The 20,884-nt window shown below is 36.0% G+C and overlaps 1 protein-coding gene across 4 annotated transcripts in view; it reads left to right on the top strand.

Annotated features, from left to right (window-relative positions):
- The window catches only part of LOC103018708 (platelet glycoprotein 4), a 113,976-nt gene that overhangs the window by 48,205 nt on the left and 44,887 nt on the right, over window positions 1-20,884 (top strand). Inside the window, exon 1 of one of the 4 annotated variants that reach the window (XM_007187124.2) lies at window positions 10,365-10,456. The exons of 2 other annotated variants lie outside the window; for them this stretch is intronic. The gene's annotated coding sequence lies outside the window, so the exon portion shown is untranslated. Of the gene's footprint in view, window positions 1-10,364; window positions 10,457-19,509; window positions 19,699-20,884 lie in introns of those variants that run through there. One more of the 4 variants, XM_007187125.2, reaches the window with a different exon arrangement.

Here is a 20,884-nt window from a genome sequence, read left to right as displayed (position 1 = left end):
TTAAAAAATGTCTTTTTATCACTGAAGCCCTTCCATCATTTTATAGTCTAACTTCTCTCAACAAAACCACAATCTATTAAAGACCCTATGTTATTCATCTTAATGTCCCAGTGCCAAGTTCAAAGTCTGTATATAGTTGATGGTCAGTAAGTGTTCAGATGAATAAATTAGTTCCTGAACACCTTTCCTTTCTTTTAACCCAAAGCTTGGAATTATGTTTACTTCTACTTTTTATAATTTCTCCTATGAAAGCTTAGTGAGGAAGCTTCAGTGGTTTTTCCTGATAGTAGTTCAGGAAAAATGTAAATGTAAATGTAAAAACTAGAGGCTACATGGCATTGGATAGACTTGAGTTCAAGTGTTAACTACCACACATTAGTTTTGTGACCTTGAATCAATTATGTAACCTCTCAGTGTCTCAGATTTCCCATCTGTAAAATGGCTACAAAATTATCTTATGGTTAAGATTTTAAATCTAACTATACATGAACAATTGGGAACATTCTTGTTTCCTCATCAGAAAAATAAATCATTTAAATTATTTTTAATATCCCTTTCAGCTTTCAGAATTGGGAGACATTAACTTGCTCTCTGTTCTCTTACTATTTGTGACACTGAAAAAGTAATTTCTAACATCTTATCTCTGCTTCTTAGCTAAAATGAAGCAGTTGTACTAGATGATCTATAAAAAATCTTCCAATGCTAGGTTTATTTGATCATTTATTATGTGAACCTATGTTTCCGTTTCCTTCCTTTTGTGTATATACTATTACACTAAAGTTTCCCAAGTACTTTTTTTTTTTTTTAATTATTGACAAATGAACATAATTTCAATAGGAGAAAGTGTTCTAGATTTACAGAGCAGGTGACTGGGAGCTAGTAAGCAACTGGCTAAATATCTTGGCCAAATTCCAAAGAAAGAATTGCATTCTTGGTGTTGACTTTCTGATTATAGAATTATATAGCAACTGTTGGTGAAGACATCAATAACATTTTTAGACTAAACAGAAATGATGTAAGCAAAATGGCCGTTACAGGAATTTCGACACCCATCACCTACCAGAAACATGAATTTAAAGAACTATCCATGCACAAAAATACCTTCACAAGAGCTCAGGATTCCAGGTGAGGGATTATAGTTTCTGGGTAAAGGAGGTACTGTATTTTAAAGAGATGTTAAGAGATACACAGTAGATGGCCTCAAACTTTTCAGTAAAGTACAAAATAAAGCTGTATCCTGAGAACATAGGTTTCCAGGGAAATTCTTAGGAAAATGAAGAAGCCACAACAAAGCCAAGAGAGTGAAGGCAAGAGTCACAAGATAGGAAAAAAAGTAAAAGATTGGTAAGCATGGCTCAGTTCAAATATAATCTTGTTTAAAAATGTATGTGGTTGTCAAATGAATGTTTGTTATTAAAAAAAAACAAGCGGTCAAATAGTATTTCAAAGCTTGAAGAAAAATAAAGACAATTGCCCTATTTTTCCCACCGTCTCCCATTCCCCATGTTTTTTTTTCAAGGAGGACACTGAACTATTTCTAGATAACATACTTAAAGTGTTACTCCTTGATTTAAAAAAAAAAAAATTGTTTTGTTTTACACAATTTCCTCCTGTGGAAGAGAAGAATCTAACTTTTATAGTTATCACACACAATACCACTCCACCCACCACATCCATATACATGCTTCTCATCTTCCACCCAGTCAATGTAGTTATTTTTTAATATTATTGACTGTTTAAATCATTATTATGAATTTTCTGAGCAGCAGAGCCAAGAAATAAACAATGAGTGCTTTCTTTCTGGTACAATTTATGTTTTCCTGGTGATAATTGCATCCTTAAATCCTCTGTCCTCCTGGTCCAATACTAACTGTTTGGTTTTTTTTTTCCCCTCGACCTGTAACATATTTCTTACCCTGAAATTTCCTTTCAGCTCTTCCTGGAAATTCCCTCTGCCCCTCATTTGTCAGATTAGCTATTTCCTTAATCCCCTGTCTTCCGATTTCTTGGTTTACTTCCTTGTTTCGGTAAAGTTTATATTCTGGAATTTCTTGGGCTCCTTAAGAAAGAGTAAAAGAGAGGTAAAATTTAGGACCTTGCATATATTAAAATGTCTCTATCCTCATTCTTGAAAATGTGTTTGCACGTAGAATAACAGTTGGAAATCAGTTTTGAAGATTTTTGAAGAGATTGCTCATTTGACTTCTAAACTCCCAGTACTGCTGTCTGTTGTCTTTCTGATTTATATGTGACATTACTCCCAAACCCACCAGAGGTTTTTAAGATCTTCTGTTTATTCTTGATACTTGTGACATGAAGACAGGCAGGTAGACCATGTCCTGTGGCCCTTTTTATCCACTGTGCTGTAGTTGGGTGGCTTCCTGCACTCCGGAGACTTATGTCCTTTGATTCTAGAAAATATGCATGCACTGTGTCGTATTTCCCCACTTTCTGTCTGGTTTTATCTTGTTTTCTCAGGAAACCCTGTTATGTAGAGGTTGGATCTATTCTACGGCTACTCTAACGCTACTCCAGAAGCTCCTCTGTACTCAGATACTCCAACTGCTTGCCCTTTTGACTGTGTTATTTCTACAATCATGGTTTTAATTTTCCAGATTGCTGCCTTTTATTTCCCTGGGTTTCAGTATTTCGTGATTTCATGATGTAATGTCATCTCTTTGTTGTCTGAAGATATTAATCACAAAAATATTTAGTGTTTTTTATTCCCTTTTCTTGTATTCATCCTTATTGTTTGCTTATTTGCTTTTAACTTTTTTCATGCAAGTCGGAAGTATTCCTCAAATGTCTGGTGATTGTCCCTTTATATTTAAGATTGTGGCCAAATGAATACAGATTGCATTCTAGAGCTGCATTGTCCAATACGGTAGCCACTAGCCACTGGTGGCTATTGAGAACTTGAAATGTAGTTCATCCCAATGGAGGTGTCCTCCAAGAGTAAAGTAAAAACCAAACTTCAAGGCTTGGCGCTGAAAAAAAAAATCTCATTAATAATTTATATTGATTGAAATGATAGCAGTTATGATACTGGACTAAGTAATACATAATATTAAAGTTAATATTACCTGTTTACTTATGCTTTCAATGTGGCTACTGGACATTTCAGAAGGATATTTAGCATGAGGCTCATATCACACTTCCACGGGGCAGTACTGCTCTGGAGTGATCAGATGAGGGCCTGACCATTTCATTATGCTCCCTGAACTCCCCACTTCCACTAAAAAGTAGTATCAACACTACTTTTGAATCCTGTAATCTTTTGCTTGGTAGAGTTCTGGAAGTGGCAGTGGAAGAGGAATCAGCATGTGAACTTTCACTTAAACTTATTTCAACATGGATCTCTCTCACACCCTTAGCTGGGCCTCCTGGTCTTAGGTCCAGAGATCTCTTACTCCAAGTCTCCAAAGAGGAAACACCCCACCTTCTGACAGGTGAGGAAGGAGAGTGAGCAGGGTGTGCAGAGTATATGGGGAGAAGATCTAGGGCTTAGGACTTCTAAAGATATTCAACCAACTTAGACTCTGCTTCCCATGCACCCATGGTCCTATCTGGGATTATATAATAGATTCTTTTGGCTTCTGCTCTAGGTCTAGATGTTTAGACTATGACACGTTAGGCTGAGCAATTACCGTTAGTCCATTATGGCTTTCTCTATGTTGACTGGTTTCCTGTCTTCTCTCATCTAAATCTTTGAGCTGAACATGTGTGTTCATATTTTTGTAAATTCTGTTAATTGTATTTTAATGAGATTTCAGGTGCAAGTGAAAATGTATTCAATCTGCCACGTTTAAACCTTAAAATCATCTTGTCATTCCCTTCTTCAATCTTTTCTGTCAGATTATGTTCAGATACTTAAGTCTCGTATAACCTGGTCTAATATACTTCCCTCTACTTGTAGATATGAACCTTCATGGCACGCTAGGCTTAGCTTGTGCACATGCCTTTTTCCAACCATCCCAGTTACATTTCTAAAGGCTTTATGTGATTATCTAATTTTATTTGCTGAGAATCCCACTTCCTTCTACTTTTTCACATTTAACTAATCTTCTAGGGAAGATTAAGGATCTAAGAGTTCTGTGACCATATTCTTAGGAATTTAGTCCCCATTGATCTCTTTCTTAGCTACACTTCTATCACGTGTTTGTTTCCCAAAATTTATAGTTTTTATACTACGATAAAATGATATTGTGAGGTATTAATCCATATGGTTTTGTTCCTCCCACTTCATTCTCTTTTCTAACTGCAAGATATGAAGCCACAAATTGAGGGAGGACTTTTAGTGGAGACAAGGAACTGACATTATGTTACTATTCGGTCTTAATAAAGACTTGGAAAATAGTTATGGTCAACTTGAAACCGTTATTTTCAACACTGTCCTAAAAAAGATAAAAGGGCCATAAGCTTGGATAGAAGTGAGAACGTGGGAGCTTAGATGTGAGTAAATCCCAGAGAGCTGCTGTGATCTGCCCTGATGCAGACTCACTCCTGAAGGCAAGTTCTTTCTCCCCTTTCACCCCACAAGTGCGAGGATCTCAGAGTGGAAGTGTCGCTCAGGGAGAACAAGCCTCAGAAAACACTGCATCAGTCATGGCACCAGAACAGTGGAGTATCCTGGACTGTGTGTGGTGTGTAGGCAGCTACGTGTTATGGAGCCCCTGGGACCCCAACACTGAGCTTAAGGCCCCTGAAGTTTGTGCAAGTCAGCTGAGAAAAAGAGAGCCATCACCTGCAAAGTGCTCAAGGCCAGGATGAGGGAAAGTTATAGCCACAAATTTAGAGAGGGCGTGCTCTGTGTTCTCATCTCCTCCTCTGAAAATAGCACCTATTGAGAAAAATATAACACAGTTTTAAACTTGAAATGACTGAGAAATATCAAAAATGAAAAGTTTCTTAAAAGTGACTAAATTAATTATGCTGGATCAGGCAGAATGGAGGCTTGAGGTAAAATGAAATTTCATTTTTGCACACCTGAGTCTGTGACTATAAAACTTATTTCCATTTCAGTAATATACAGCCATCCCCAAAGTTTCTTTCTTGCCAAAACAAATGGAAAACCCTACCAGGTAACCATGATAGCTTTTCTTTGTTTTAGATTAGTTAATTTTATATTTCACATTCCCTTTGTCAAGATAGACAATTCTGTTTTCCGGGAGTGATGGAAACTTGGACTTGATTTTTATTTTGAACTTTGATTTGATTTTGAAAACTTAACATGTAATTTTTTCTCCCTTCAAAGAAATATACCCTTCTAGGTGACAGGAGAGGTGGTGGCATTTCTATGGCCTTTGTTTAACGTTGATTGCATATACATACACATGTATGTGCAATTTGAGCAAATAATTGTATTATCAAGGTGGTATGACAGCCCAATATTGTAAAATGGCTGCTTTGGAGAAAAGCTAGCATTTTGGAAGCTGATAATTATTTCCTAATATTTATTATTTGACAAGTAGATTAGTTCCCACTATATTCTGATCTACTTTTATTGGAGTATTATGTTACTTGTAGACAAAAGCATCCTAATTGATACAACTGTAGCTTGGCACTCTTTGACCTTGAGCAGTTTACTTAACCTCAACCTCTCAGTCCTTTTGCCTCTCAGTGCTTTAGTATTTTTGCCAGTTGTAATATTAGCAAAACAGTAATTCTTATTTCAAGTCATTTTTATGAAGGTTAATTTAGATAATCCACATAGAGTCCTTAGAATGGTGTCTGGCCTATAGTAAGCACCCTCAGTGTCAGCCATTTGTATAACATGACATAATTTGGGTTTTTCAAAAAATGAGCTTCTAATAAGATTAAATGCCAAGTGATATTCCAAGGAATAAAAATGGTGATGTGGTTATTTTAAAAGTCAGTCAACACACAACAAGTGTGTCAACTGCCCTCCAGACAGATTCTGGAGATAAGTTCAATGACTTTTAAAAGTACTTGCCAGAAAGAGCTTTGGTTACACTTAGCCTAAAGGAGGAAAGGGCACAAGATACCATTTAGGTGGTATTTACAGTTAGACTTAAATAATTATTTGACCTGTTGTTTCATTCTACGAGGTTGCCCATGTACCTGAACATTGATTTGTGAGTTTAGACATTGAAGCTCAGTGGATTTCAAGGCAAGAAGAGTCCAGTCCCTGCCCCCAGGGACTCTGGAAGTTACCTATTAGATAGGCGAGAGCAAGACTCTGCTTCTTCTTACTTAATCCAGTTGAGCAATAGAGAAGAGGGAGAGACTCCAGGACAAACTGCCCAACAGAGGCCAGAGGGAGGGTTACACATGGAGAGAGTGTGCTGTCCTCACGTTGCCTCTGAGTCTGGTAAGGTTAGTAGAGCTTGGAAGTGAATATAATCAGAAAGCATTATAATTGGGTGGTACCTGTAGAGCAGATTTTTAAATGAGTGATCTGAGTTTGTGAAAAAACTTTTAAAGTGAGGGGAATAAAGGAGATTAGAGGAAAAGCAGTACTTCTAAAAAGCCAGCTTCCATGACATAGTGCTACAATCTAGGCTCTACATATTTTTTTTTAACATCTTTATTGCAGTATAATTGCTTTACAGTGGTGTGTTAGTTTCTGCTTTATAACAAAGTGAATCAGTTATACATATACATATGATCCCATATCTCTTCCCTCTTGCATCTCCCTCCCTCCCACCCTCCCTATCCCACCCCTCTAGGTGGTCACAAAGCACTGAGCTGATCTCCCTGTGCTATGCGGTTGCTTCCCACTAGCTATCTATTTTACGTTTGGTAGTGTATATATGTCCATGCCACTCTCTCACTTTGTCACAGCTTACCCTTCCCCCTCCCCATATCCTCAAGTCCATTCTCTAGTAGGTCTGTGTCTTTATTCCCATCTTGCCACTAGGTTCTTCATGAATTTTTTTTTTCTGAGATTCCATATATATGTGTTAGCATACTGTATTTGTTTTTCTCTTTCTGACTTACTTCACTCTGTATGACAGACTCTAACTCCATCCACCTCACTACAAATAACTCCACTTCGTTCCTTTTTATGGCTGAGTAATATTCCACTGTATATATGTGCCACATATTCTTTATCCATTCATCTGATGATGGACACTTAGGTTGCTTCCATGTCCTGGCTATTGTAAATAGAGCTGCAATGAACATTTTGGTACATGACTCTTTTTGAATTTTGGTTTTCTCAGGGTATATGCCCAGTAGTGGGATTGCTGGGTCGTATGGTAGTTCTATTTTTAGTTTTTTAAGGAACCTCCATACTGTTCTCCATAGTGGCTGTATCAATTTACATTCCTACCAACAGTGCAAGAGTGTTCCCTTTTCTCCACACCCTCTCCAGCATTTATTGTTTCTAGATTTTTTGATGGTGGCCATTCTGACCGGTGTGAGATGATATCTCATTGTAGTTTTGATTTGCATTTCTCTAATGATTAATGATGTTGAGCATTCTTTCATGTGTCTGTTGGCAATCTGTATGTCTTCTTTGGAGAAATGTCTATTTAGGTCTTCTGCCCATTTTTGGATTGGGTTGTCTGTTTTTTTGTTATTGAGCTGCATGAGCTGCTTGTAAATTTTGGAGATTAATCCTTTGTCAGTTGCTTCATTTGCAAATATTTTCTCCCATTCTGAGGGTTGTCTTTTGGTCTTGTTTATGGTTTCCTTTGCTGTGCAAAAGCTTTTAAGTTTCATTAGGTCCCATTTGTTTATTTTTGTTTGTACTTCCATTTCTCTAGGAGGTGGGTCAAAAAGGATCTTGCTGTGATTTATGTCATAGAGTGTTCTGCCTATATTTTCCTCTAAGAGTTTGACAGTGTCTGGCCTTACATTTAGGTCTTTAATCCATTTTGAGTTTATTTTTGTGTGTGGTGTTAGGGAGTGTTCTAATTTCATACTTTTACATGTACCTGTCCAGTTTTCCCAGCACCACTTATTGAAGAGGCTGTCTTTTCTCCACTGTATATGCTTGCCTCCTTTTTCAAAGATAAGGTGACCATATGTGCGTGGGTTTATCTCTGGGCTTTCTATCCTGTTCCATTGATCTGTATTTCTATTTCTGCCAGTACCATACTGTCTTTATTACTGTAGCTTTGTAGTATAGTCTGAAGTCAGGGATAGGCTCCACATATTTTCAAAAAGTTTTATAGTGAAAAATAGAAGAACAAAGAAATTTTTATTTAAAAATATTTTTCCTCTGTGCTTTCAAATGGAAATAAGTTTCCCCCAGGTTTATTATTTTTTAATAAGAATGCATTATTAATTTTCTATCTTACTGTGAATTAGTATTTATACAACCTCAGGTTTCTTATTTCCTTAGCCCTGAGTATGAATGCTTGCTTTCTCTAATCCCTAACATTCATAGTAAGGTGATAAGTTTTTTGTATAATAAGAGACATAGAGACATACTAAGATCTTTTTTTAAATCTACATTACTTAATACAGCAAAGAAATCTGTAACTATCTTAAACACTTACCTTTGATACATTTAGTCTGACTAGTTTTCAATTTAAAAATCATTGAAGTGATTCCAAAGTTATGTATACACCTTTACTTTTAATCTCCATCACTTTCAAATTAAACTGGTAGGTTTTTATTATAACAGTCAACATATTTGCTTTCATTTTCTAAATTTAAATGAGCCTTTCTTTATCTATAAAGGCACCAGATAGTAACAGAACAAAGATACTTGTAAAATGCATCCAGTATGGTTTTCTTCTTTTTTCAGTATGAAGTAAAATTTTTGTGCTTTGAAGCAGAATTTTTAGTTCTTACTTGTACTGCTTTTACACAATAAAAGATTATAACTTTTGCTAGTTTAATACAAATTTCTTTTAAATTCTAAGGTGAAACTACATTTTTTTCCCTAACAGTGCCTGGACATAGCAGACACTCAATTCATTTGCACTGAATTTCCTCTAATCTTATATATTTTGATGTCGCCACAGCAACTTTTCATATTTTCCTCCTTGAAGTCACTGGCTTCTGGTAAAAACTGCTGTATCCTTCAAAAGATGGAGAAATATTCTCTGCCTTTATGTTAGCCAATGTGTTCTCTGTGTTAGCCAATGCATGGTAATTGTTCTCTGACTCATGCTTGAGGAAGAAGCTGTAATATCAGGTCCTCTGAGAAGTTTGTCATCTCTCCTTCTAAAACCTCCCCCCCCCTGTAGGTTTTCCACTGTACCATAAACCTTCCATTAGACCATCTACTGTATGATTTTATAATAATTTTTCTATATGTCTATCTGTCATTCCATGAAACTAGAGTTTTATTTATTTTCATAATTTCTGCACCCAGAAATATCTAGTGCAAGGAGGAATAGTTTATTAAATTAAGTAATTTTGTGAACAAATGAATTATTTTAACTATAATCTGTATATGAAAATAATGAAAATAATTCTGAAACATCAAAGTAGCATAGCACAATGCATTTGCTGAGAGATTTATATTGACACAAGGTAAGGATTTAGATATGGGCAAGAAAATGCCTTACATGATCATGCATCCTTATGTCTTCTGACTAATCTTTGATATTACTTGTCACCTGGATGCATAAACCCAAGGTGACCTATTTCATACAAATCCTGGAAATCTTAGCATTTATCTAATTTTCCTAATTTTCTCTGTCAGTTATGCCCTCTGTAAAAATGTGGTTAACAATACCTAATTATAGAATTTTCTGTAGACTTAAATAATGACATGGAAGCATTTAGCATGATAATATGTTAACAAATATTTGTCCTCCCCCTTATCCTTTCTTAGAACTTTTCAAGTGGTCCTTATAAGGGAGAAGAAATAGTATTCTACTTTTATATTTAATAATTTAATTTAAATAATTTAAAAAACATATTTAAAACAAAGTAAAATTTAAAAAGTCAAAAGAGCATTGGAACCAGAATAATTAAAAACAACTAACTTCACTCTAGTAACAGGGTACAGTGTATGGGAATCGAAGAGGTGTAAATTATTCCAATTATCCAGGAAATTAATATTAAAGTGACTAGCACTGCTGAAGAAGAACAGAGTACAATGACATACACAAAAAAACTAAAGTAATATATTAGCAAATATCAGGCCAGATCCTGGGACAAGATATGTGAAAAGGAGAAAAAGAGAGCAATATTCTAGCTGAGGGGTTTTGTTTTTTAACTGTCAGTAAGGCAATGTAAAACGAGCATTTCCCCAGACCTCTGAAACTTCATCTGCTAAATGATCAAGACTAGATGATTCTTAAAATTCCTTCACATTTTGTAACATAAAGGTCACAAATGAGAGAGAGAAAAAATGTGTCATACATGGAAGTGGGTAAAAGGTCTTTGAACTAACAGTCACAGCTATTTATATCTGAGTAAATGTGGATGTCCTGTGAGCCTGGAGACTTGTGGTTGTTTACACTAGAATCTTTATGGAGAATTGTCCTCTGTGTCTGAGCTACATCTCTAAAATATGACCTCCTTGAAGGTAAGCGTTGCTAAACTATCCAAGCCAATTTGGGCACACACTATTATTGGGTTATCTCGGTAAATATTGGTAGCTTCCAATAAACAACAGTAGGGTGAGCTATAGATCTCTTCGAAAGACAGCTACAGAGAAACCTCAGAATTGGCTTCTGAAGGAAGGAGTTAAGTAGCCAGCAGGAACCCAACCTGCTCCATGGGGTCTGTGAAGTCCCCACTCTGTCCTTTTAAGTATCCCAGTAGTTCTTGCATGGAAGATTCCTCAGAGGCACAGACTTAACATACTAACTACGGAATTCAGCTAACCATCCAATCCCAGTCAGGCAACCAGGAATGCCCTGAAATCAAGAGCTGGACAATGGGCCATTTCTGAACTGGGCTTAGTGGGTTTTTATAGCCTATAATGTAAAGGTAGAGACTCAGGCCAGTAATATTTCTAGCCAATTCTTAAATCTTTGAGACCATTAATTCCATCAGTAAAAACCTCATTGTTACATTTATGATGAACATTTCCAGAGTTTAGGAGATAAAGATAACTAAATGACAGATTTTGATTACACGCTAAGTAAACAGTTCTAGAATGAATGTTCACAACTAGGTTAGCTGCCCATTTCGAGATGGTAGATTAAAAGTATTCAGTACTTCCTCACTGCATTTTATATGCGAGTATTTGAAGTTCATTACAGAAAACCTCACTATAGGGATCATGCTTTCTTCTTCTTTGTGACAGGATTCTAGGCACACAGTGGCCACATTATGAATCTTCATTGAGTATGTGTGTGAGGATGCATGTCATCAACTTTAACCTTTACAGAATTATTGCCTTAAGAGATACGGGGAAAATCATACATTTTTTGTCTAATGTAGCATATACTGTAATGGCTTGATTTGCTTTTACAATATCTTTATTTTTGTCTTAGTTTCTTTATTCTTATGAGTTGCATATATAATAGCATACTCACCAAATATTGCTAATCTTACATGGCAAAAGAATGTCATAACTATCATAAACCTGAACTTGTTCATTTTGCAAGACCCTGCCCAACGTTGCTAACATCTCCAGCTTTCCACAAACTAGAATATTCACTAATGCTTTGTTTCTTATTCTAAAGACCAGTGTGCATGTTGTTACGTGGTTCCTAGGAAGACTGTAATGTCCTAAACAAAGACAAAGGATGAAAAGGGTCAAGGGAATTGCTATGAGAAAATAAGTAGGGATATCCCTGGAGAAGGAGTTGCTTCTGTGTTCTTTTAAGTGTCACAGAGTAATTGTTTCTTTTTTTAAGGAAAGAACAAGGGGGGAGAGCAGCTCATTTTCAAGCTGGAGAGCTTGGCAAATATAGGCTGCAGGGTTTACTTTGGTTTAGGAATCCCACTGCCTCACTGGAGGGTCAATCAAAGTTCCACAGCCATTCTTGGATACTTGGACGTGGGGCTGATTGATGTACAGCGGTGACTTGACCCAACACTTGAGGCAAACACAACCAGAGTCATCAGTGTTAATTCCGTATCCTCCAACCAGCATTTTGAAAGTGCGTTGACATTGGTGGCCTTGCACTTTTTCATCGGACTTCTAACTGGTAATTACACCTATATAATCACTGTGAAGTTATCTAGCCTAATAGTGTAGGACTCAAGACCAGTGCCTGCAATACTAAAATCTCTTACTTTGCTCTGAGTTTTGCTTTGTTCTTGTCCAGTTTAAGCTATACGTGCATTTTTCTCTTCTCTTAAGGAATAGAATATATGAGATGGTATAGACATTCAGGCACCCTGTCCCAAGCTTTTAGACAAGAAATTGTGTCTAAAAGAAAATGGAAGGAGTTGGTCAGGTGTTGTAATTTTACTATGATCTTGTCAGTAATAACTACCATACTAAGTGATAAGAGGACATTCAAAAATATTTGAAATTGTCCAAACCCTCCAACTTACCTATGCTTGTATACAGGCAACGATGGAATATCTTAATAGAGCACCATATTAAAAGGGCAAATTCATGTGCAGCTACCTTTTATTCTTAAGAAAATATATGCCCAGGAAGACTGTTAAATTATAAATGGCCACTTTTACCCGAAGAGGCACTTAGAATGAATATTATTATATATGTTTTGGAGTCTCTTATATTAAGATTGTAAGGCAGAGTGGTTGTCTTCCCAGTCATGAAGAAAAAAGAAGCTATCCTCCCCCATCTCTTATAGTCAACAGTAACCAGTAGAGGTCACAGGCAGTTTCTACTGGGGCGTTCCTGGAATGGATCTAGTCAGCAAGTGGTCACTGTGACTTGCTAGAGAGGTGACTTTGCAATTTTATTTTACCCTCAGGTTAGGGAAACTTAGTCATGATCTTGTATACCTGACTTGGGCTACTGAATCTTTGATGCAACAGCTAACAGGATATAGGAAGTAACGTCACAAAATTAGCCATTAAATTTAAGCCAATTTTCCATTTGCAAATCATTCCTATGAGGTTTTTCATGGCAAGAACTAGCTACATAGAATGAATGGGAGGCATAGAAAACCAGGTGTAAGAATTAGGTAAAAATTTACAGATTCCAGACATAATAGTTTTATTGGTCTCATATAACCATTGCTATTAATGACATTTTATTTCAACCCGTATTATGATACAGTGTTCTGTAGGACCAAACAACATTTGTATACCTTAACTTTATTTCACTGTGATTATCTTAAATAGTTGTAAACTGTGAAGTAAAATTGGAGGCAGTGGTTTGCCTCAGTGGGTATTGTGTGAAGATAGCATACTAAAGAAAGTGTGTAACATAGACAGGGACAGGAAATGTCAATACAAGCTCATTCAAGGAATAATTCATAACCTTGCTTGCACCTCAGACCTATACAATTCTATTTGACATTTTGGTAGTTAATATTGTTATTTAAGCATTCCAGACAACCCATAATTAAATATTTCGATCCAAGATCACAAAACAATTACTGACTTACAATTATGTATGTTACCTAAATGTAAATAATTAGAAAACAAAAAACTTGAAATGACATGCTGTATAGTAATGCTACTAAACAGATATATTTTTATTTTTATTTTTAACATCTTTATTGGAGTATAATTGCTTTACCGTGGTATGTTAGTTTTTGCTTTATAACAAAGTGAATCAGCTATACATATACATATATCTCCATATCCCCTCCCTCTTGCATCTCCCTCCCTCCCACCCTCCCTATCCCCCCCCCCAGGTGGTCACAAAGCACTGAGCTGATCTCCCTGTGCTATGCAGCTGCTTCCCACTAGCTATCTATTTTACATTTGATAGTGTATATATGTCCATGCCGCTCTCTCACTTTGTCCCAGCTTACCCTTCCCCCTCCCCGTGTCCTCAAGTCCATTCTCTATGTCTGCGTCTTTATTCCTGTCCTGCCCTTAGGGTCTTCAGAACCATTTTTTTTTCTTTTTTTAGATTCCATATATATATGTGTTAGCATACAGTATTTGTTTTTCTCTTTCTGACTTACTTCACTCTGTATGACAGACTAAAGGTCCATCCACCTCACTACAAATAACTCAATTTCGTTTCTTTTTATGGCTGAGTAATAGTCCATTGTATATATGTGCCACATCTTCTTTATCCATTCACAAAGAGATATATTTTTATATGAAAAGTCAAGGACTTTGTGAATGTCAGCATTATGTAAATGACTTTGGAGAGTTGGATTATGTGTTGCATCTTGTTTATTCATTCAACAAATATTTGTCTGCCCATCACATACTGCACATTGACCATTTTCTGTACCTAATTTCATCCACTTAGCACTTTGAGTGATCAATTAATTCCCCAGCATAAACATCATTATTTAATAAATTAAATCTATCAATATAGGGGATGTTATATAGGGGGTCACTGCTCTACTTGGTAATCAGGGAATCTTCCACTGAGTTTGGTACCACAGGTTCTCATGTTTTCCCTTAAGGATGATGAAAGATCAGTGGACTCCTAAGTATCTGAAGTCTGTGGAGTCTTAGGTTGCTTAGAAACTCAGTGACTATGTGCTTGTGATGGCAACCCAATTTATCAGTGAATGCAAAAGTAACTTAGTTGGCATTTTGCCAAATCTCCATATTCTGCTAGTATGAATATTCAGATCAGCTCTTCTATCACATAAGTATTTATTATTCACACAATCAAACTAAATAATACTACAACTTACCAAATTTTGAAAAGAATAATTTATAGTTTATAATAGCTAGCAAATACATGAAAATTTATCTTAAACTCACTATGTAATTTTAGTTGTTTCAAATTTATGTCAGCTGGTTATTATCCCATTGCCTAAACTTCCTTATATACGTGTAAGATTTGTGCTAAATTAGAAGCGTGGGAAAGTTAGACTAGTACAGTATATAATCTATGTGTTAATAAAAAAGGCTCTATAAATTTGACTTCTATTAATCTATACAAATCAATAAATTTAACCATACATGTATATGTAGTACATTTTAATGATATTTTTATTTTACCTTACTAACCCCTTTTTCATATATAAATATAATATATTAAAAATATTACTAACCATATTATTTCTCTTTAAAATCTTAAGTCTTAAGTAATATGCCATGTAATTTGTATACACAAATGCATTCGAAAATTAATGTATTAGAAAAGCACATTTTTGCAATAATGGAAAAGACATTAGGGAATGTACTCTCCACTTCAGTCTAAGTATTTGCTCCTTGCAGTACATTTTCAACTATTTTGCCCCTTCTAATTTAAGGCATGTTTTTAGCTTTTAATAATACCTTCTGTTTATTAGTTTTTTACATACTCATGCTATATATAAACTGTGATCTTCTCTGTACCTCTTCATATGTAGGCACTGTATTTATCTTATCTCCTTATTGATTCCAACTCTCATGTTTATCACAGCCGAAAGCATGGGTAGAGCCGGCAGCCTCTCCTGAGACTAGACTGCTACAAAGTTCTAGTTACTGTCATTTTCCCATGGGTTTTGGCATTTATGCATTTTGTTTTGATATTTAAGAGGTTATCATATTACAGGTTCTCTTGAGAATAAAAGAATCAGTGTGACTCAGGCTTTTATGTGACAAGGATGCATTCGGTGATGTTTTCGATTTTTCATTATTCTTGATTTCTACAGAATTCTGCAGTTGATCAAATTTGTCAGTCCTCTAGTATGTCAGTTCATCTGGGCAGCGCCCATGTTACTGATGATATATCTCATTTCACAGATGGAAACAAGTATGAGAACAAAACTTGAATTGTTTTCCTTGAATTAACTGCCATCAGAACAGAAAAGCCAGTTCCCAGGGGTCCTTATTTAAGGCTCCAGTGACTAAGCTACATTGGCACCCTCAACAGAGGTGCATTTTGTTGTCAGATAAAGGCCTGCTGTTTTTTAACAAGATAAGTGAGCAGTCCGGTACAAATCCACTAAACAACCCAAAGGAATCAAACTATCAGCAAGGGATCACACATGTTAGTTTATAAAGAGATAGGAGATTAGCATGTAAAATTAGATGGTAGAGTAAAATATTAAGGAGACTTGGACTAGGCAAGAAAAACGCAGTACAAGGAATGATCTACATTTTATATTTAATTGTGGTTTTTGGTGTGTGATTGAAGTACTGTCACAAATTTACAAAATCTTCAATTTAATCAGTATGTCTATTCCTGGCAACTGGAGACATAAGCACAATTGGCACATTTGATCATATAAAATGTTTGGGAAAAAACTGATTGTGTAGTCACATGTCATTTGTCCTTGTATTGCAGTTACTCAATAAATATCTGTGGAACAAAAGAAGTAAGCCCTTCTGAAGAATATTTTCCAATGTGGAAGAGTCAGACTGTTTAACACATTCAGATTCTTGCTTAAAGTAGACTACATCTGTTCTTTATTCCATTACATGCCTGGTGTCTACTAAATGTAAAAGATGCACATCTGGAAAATAACCGGTCCTTTTAAATTTGATGTCGGATAACCTGGAAAAGTAAATATACTCTTCTACCAAAGTATTTAACATACCCATGTCTCTTTAATGTATGTTGGGATACTTGTAGTATAGGTTTTTCAGCATCTATTCAATGAATATTTGAGCACCTATTATCTGTCAGGCACTATTGTAGAATCTGGCATATTACCGAACACAGTTCCCAGTGAATACATTATAGGGAGTTTCATTGGGACCTACTCCCTTACAACTCATTAGTGAGCAAATAAATAATGAATTGAGTTTTTTTTACGGTATTTTGTACAAGTAGGACACTAAAGTATTCTGGAGATATAGAGATGAATAAAATATAGTCACGTGGTATCTTGTATGTGCTTAATATTAAAACCTCTGTTGCATATATTATAGAAAACCATGTTGCAGGGTTTTTTTTTTTCTTTCTTTACTCTTTTTTAGGGACCTACTGATTAACTCATATTTCTTGACCACACTTAATGAGCGAGAAATTTGGTTATATGTTTAGTTGTTTAAAATGTATGTGATCTACAGTCCATATTTGACGTAGAATCTCAGGGTATCAGTTTGAGTACTTTCAACTCAAACTAGCTGAATTGATACAGGGATATGAGGGGCCCACTTAATTGAAAACTTCAGAGTTAGCACTCTTCAGGCACAGTTGGATCTAAGTGCTGTCTCTTCTGATTTTTCTTGGCTCTTCCCTTTATTTGGGTGTTGGCTTTAACCCTGGTTGGCCTTCCTTGAAGTTTTGAGATGGTTCCTGGCAGCATGAGTACACGTTCCCTTATTCTTAAACACTCTTACACATAGAGTATGTGAATGGGGAAAGATGATAGTGGGAAGATCAACTCCCACCCATATTGAACAAAGGAGCCTAGATTTTGTGAATCCTGAGGAGACGTAGGTTCTTATAACACTAAACTTTTTTTTTTTTTTTTAATAAATTTATTTATTTATTTATTTTTGGTTGTGTTGGGTCTTCGTTTCTGTGCGAGGGCTTTCTCTAGTTGTGGTGAGCGGGGGCCACTCTTCATCGCGGTGCGCGGGCCTCTCACTATCGCGGCCTCTCCCGTTGCGGAGCACAGGCTCCAGACGCGCAGGCTCAGTAATTGTGGCTCTCGGGCCCAGTTGCTCCGTGGCATGTGGGATCTTCCCAGACCAGGGCTCGAACCCGTGTCTCCTGCATTAGCAGGCAGATTCTCAACCACTGCGCCACCAGGGAAGCCCCAACACTAAACTTTTGATAACGCTTTAACTTATAACAAATAAATAGGGATTTAATTAAATAAAGGAAAATATTAAATAGAACACTGACATCTTTAGAGGCAATATCATGTTAGTACCATGTTAATACATGTTTTATAAATCAAAATATGGAGGTTGCTTTTGAATCTTTCCTTCTGTACTCAATATTAAGGGGCATCTCTGAAAGCAAAGTCAGCTGCTTGTGGCTTCTTGAACGCTAGTTGCTTCTCACTACACAGGATGTACTACGGATCTGAGGATAAGTTCTTGAAGAAACATTACTATCTTCCTTTCTTCTGGGAAATTCTTAAGCATGTAGAAATGTCCCCTCGAGATTATGATTTAGTCAATCAAAATGGGTGAATTTAGTTATATTTATTCATTATGTTTCATCTTTAAAAAATTGAAGCCAATCTCCTAAAACACGTCTTAGCACATGCATATTGGAATTTTTCAAAAAACAGATATTGTCTATTTTCAATTTTAATTTTATTCACCTAAGATTGGAGGAGGATTGCCTGAAAGGGTGACATCTTCAATGGTAGAATGTTTTATCATAGAAAGAAAAGGTGTTCCCTATTGGCACCAATTAGACTTAAAACTTAAAAAGGAAAATCACCACAGTATTTTTTCCCTAACCTAAATGACATGGCAAATAAGCCAGAGAAAGTTTAGTAAACAGTACGAATTTAGTTTAATCTTTATTTTTTTTAGTTTCATAGCTTGAAGAATTTAAATATTTTCTACTATACAGGATGGTAAATAAATATGAGCTTAAAAGAATAAGTGGCAGAATAAGGTTCAGTTATAACTAACATATTTTTTGGTAATATTTGGAAACCCGTGATTGTGTATTGAACTGCCGTCAGGAGGTAGATGTCTTTCAAAACAGAAATACCCATTAAGTGGATAATGTGAGTGTACCAATAAAAGGAGTGAAGGAACAAATGAATTCATGGTTTCTGCTAATTTAGGAATAGCTGTAATTTTGTAAGTATAATTGCAGTAAGTTAATTTGGGTGCAATTTCAAATGTACATACCTAAAACCACACTTAATTTTGAAAAACGATTAGAAAGATAAAAATGAGATGTCAAATAAAAAACAACTAGGACAGATAAATGCAAGGTAAACCAAGGAAGAAAAGAAGGAAAACTGAAAACTGAGAATCTTGTGGAGGAGAGAAGTCTATACTGAAACTTATTATAAAAATAATGTTTTGGCACAGACTTCTTTATAACATGGGAAATATTTAGTGGTTTTTAATTTTGAGTCGCATGAAATGGTATGGTTTCCGTGTTTTTATGGGCTTATTTCACCTCCAAATATTACTCGCTGCAGTCCTCATTTCTTCAACCTACTGTGATTATCCAGTTTTCCCCGAGGAGTTGTAGAAAATGAGAGGAAAAACAGGCCTGCAACAGTCTTGGATCACATCCAGAAAATGTTTTTAGTCCTTGGACTACATGGAGGATGGTGCCCCAAGCCTTATATACACAGATTGGGAAAACAATGAGGATCTCAGCGTATTCACTCTCAACAGGAAAGCCCTGTGTCCTTAAAAAAGGGTGTACTACAGAGTACACTGAAACGCACTCGGATAACATAAGCATCTCGATTCACATTTGTATCTTTACCCATGAACAGGAGGCAACGTGGAGTAGGACAGTTTGCTTGCTAAATACCACAACTGAGGGCCCTGGGCCCTGAAAGCCAGGAAAACAGTTGTGTTAGCAATCTCTGAGGATAGATGTACTAATCAACCAGTGCAAAACTAGCAGGACCAGTAGAGTCATTTAGGGTGACATTCCATAGCAATTCAGATTCCATAACCTGCTACTGTTTACTTAAGTCACAACCTCCAGACAAAAGAGAAGAGCGACTTTCAGGAATCTGAAAGGGGATGGTCAGAATGAACATGATTTGAGTCCTTGGTCACTTGTTGGAGAACGATGAGGATGACAGACACTTGCATAAAGACACGGCTGATGTTATTTAAACCTACTTCAGAATAGAAGATTTCTTTCTACTTAACCATAAGGTAAATTCCTTTATCGAGTCCATTGTCAGTGCCCCCTAATGTGAAACAAACTTTAATGATGCTACTAAAACGTTAGGGCTAAAATGAAGTTTAATAGGTAAGTTAAACTTCTCTATTATTCAAAATTTAAGTGTGCAGATACTAAAGGGAAGGTTTTACTGTACCCCTGACTAGTTGTCATTTCTTTCATTCAAGCAGATAACCAACTGTCACAGAGAAACATGCAGAACAGTTGCAGGGTTCTGATATTTTAGAATTCTGAATTTTTATATCTACCTTATGCATGATAGAGTAGTAGTCTGTCACTTTTATCTGTTTGGATTTTAATGTTTATGATTTATAGAATATAGTCATGGAAATAAGATATATAGAAAGAAATTTAAATGATTTATAACATTTCCAGGAAAATATTTGCTTCTAGAAGTTTTATTTGATATATTAGATAGATATATACCCACACACCCCCATACACTCTATATGTTGGGTATGTATGTGTGTTACACAGGTTTTTGTTTTGTTTTGTTTTTTACAGACTATTATACGAGGCTTTGTTCAAACTGAAAAATACATTTAGAGCAAGATGGTCCCACTTTGAATCCTTATGGATTCTTGGAGATCTTAAGAATTTATTTCAAATTCTTCCAAGGAGTTCATTTGAGAAGCAGCACTCTAAACCAAACCCTTTGGTCTTTTGGAAGACAGAAAACTCTGGCTTATCCACAAGCAAATCCTTCCCTTAAGCCCACTGAGAACCAACCTGGAAAATGATGATTTGATTTCACTATAGGGTTTGATAGGCTGTTTAATAGTTCTTTAAAGCTTCTAGCAGAAGCTTCTGTGCCACTCAAATGCAAGGTTTGTGCCAAATGTTTCTTCAAAGTGTCAGGGCAGAAGTTTCAAACTTTTCCATTTTCAAGCAAACAAACAGAAAAAGAAAGGCATCAGAAATATCTTATTTCCTGTGTGGTGATTTCTAAGATAAATCATTGTTATGTGACATACTTCTTAGAAAGTATTTTATTTCTCAGCTTTAAAAAAGAATTTAATTAGGTATGCTCCCATGTCCCTGGAAAAATGTGTGTGTGTGTATGTGTGTGTGTGTGTGTGTGTGTGTGTGTGCGTGCCTGTGCATGCATGTATGTGAGTTTAACTCTTTCAGGAATCTGACACCCAAGTGCTGTGTATC

This window comes from Balaenoptera acutorostrata, chromosome 7 (genome assembly GCF_949987535.1).
Source record: "Balaenoptera acutorostrata chromosome 7, mBalAcu1.1, whole genome shotgun sequence".
NCBI lineage: Eukaryota > Metazoa > Chordata > Mammalia > Artiodactyla > Balaenopteridae > Balaenoptera > Balaenoptera acutorostrata.
This window is presented reverse-complemented; position numbering and strand designations above follow the sequence as displayed.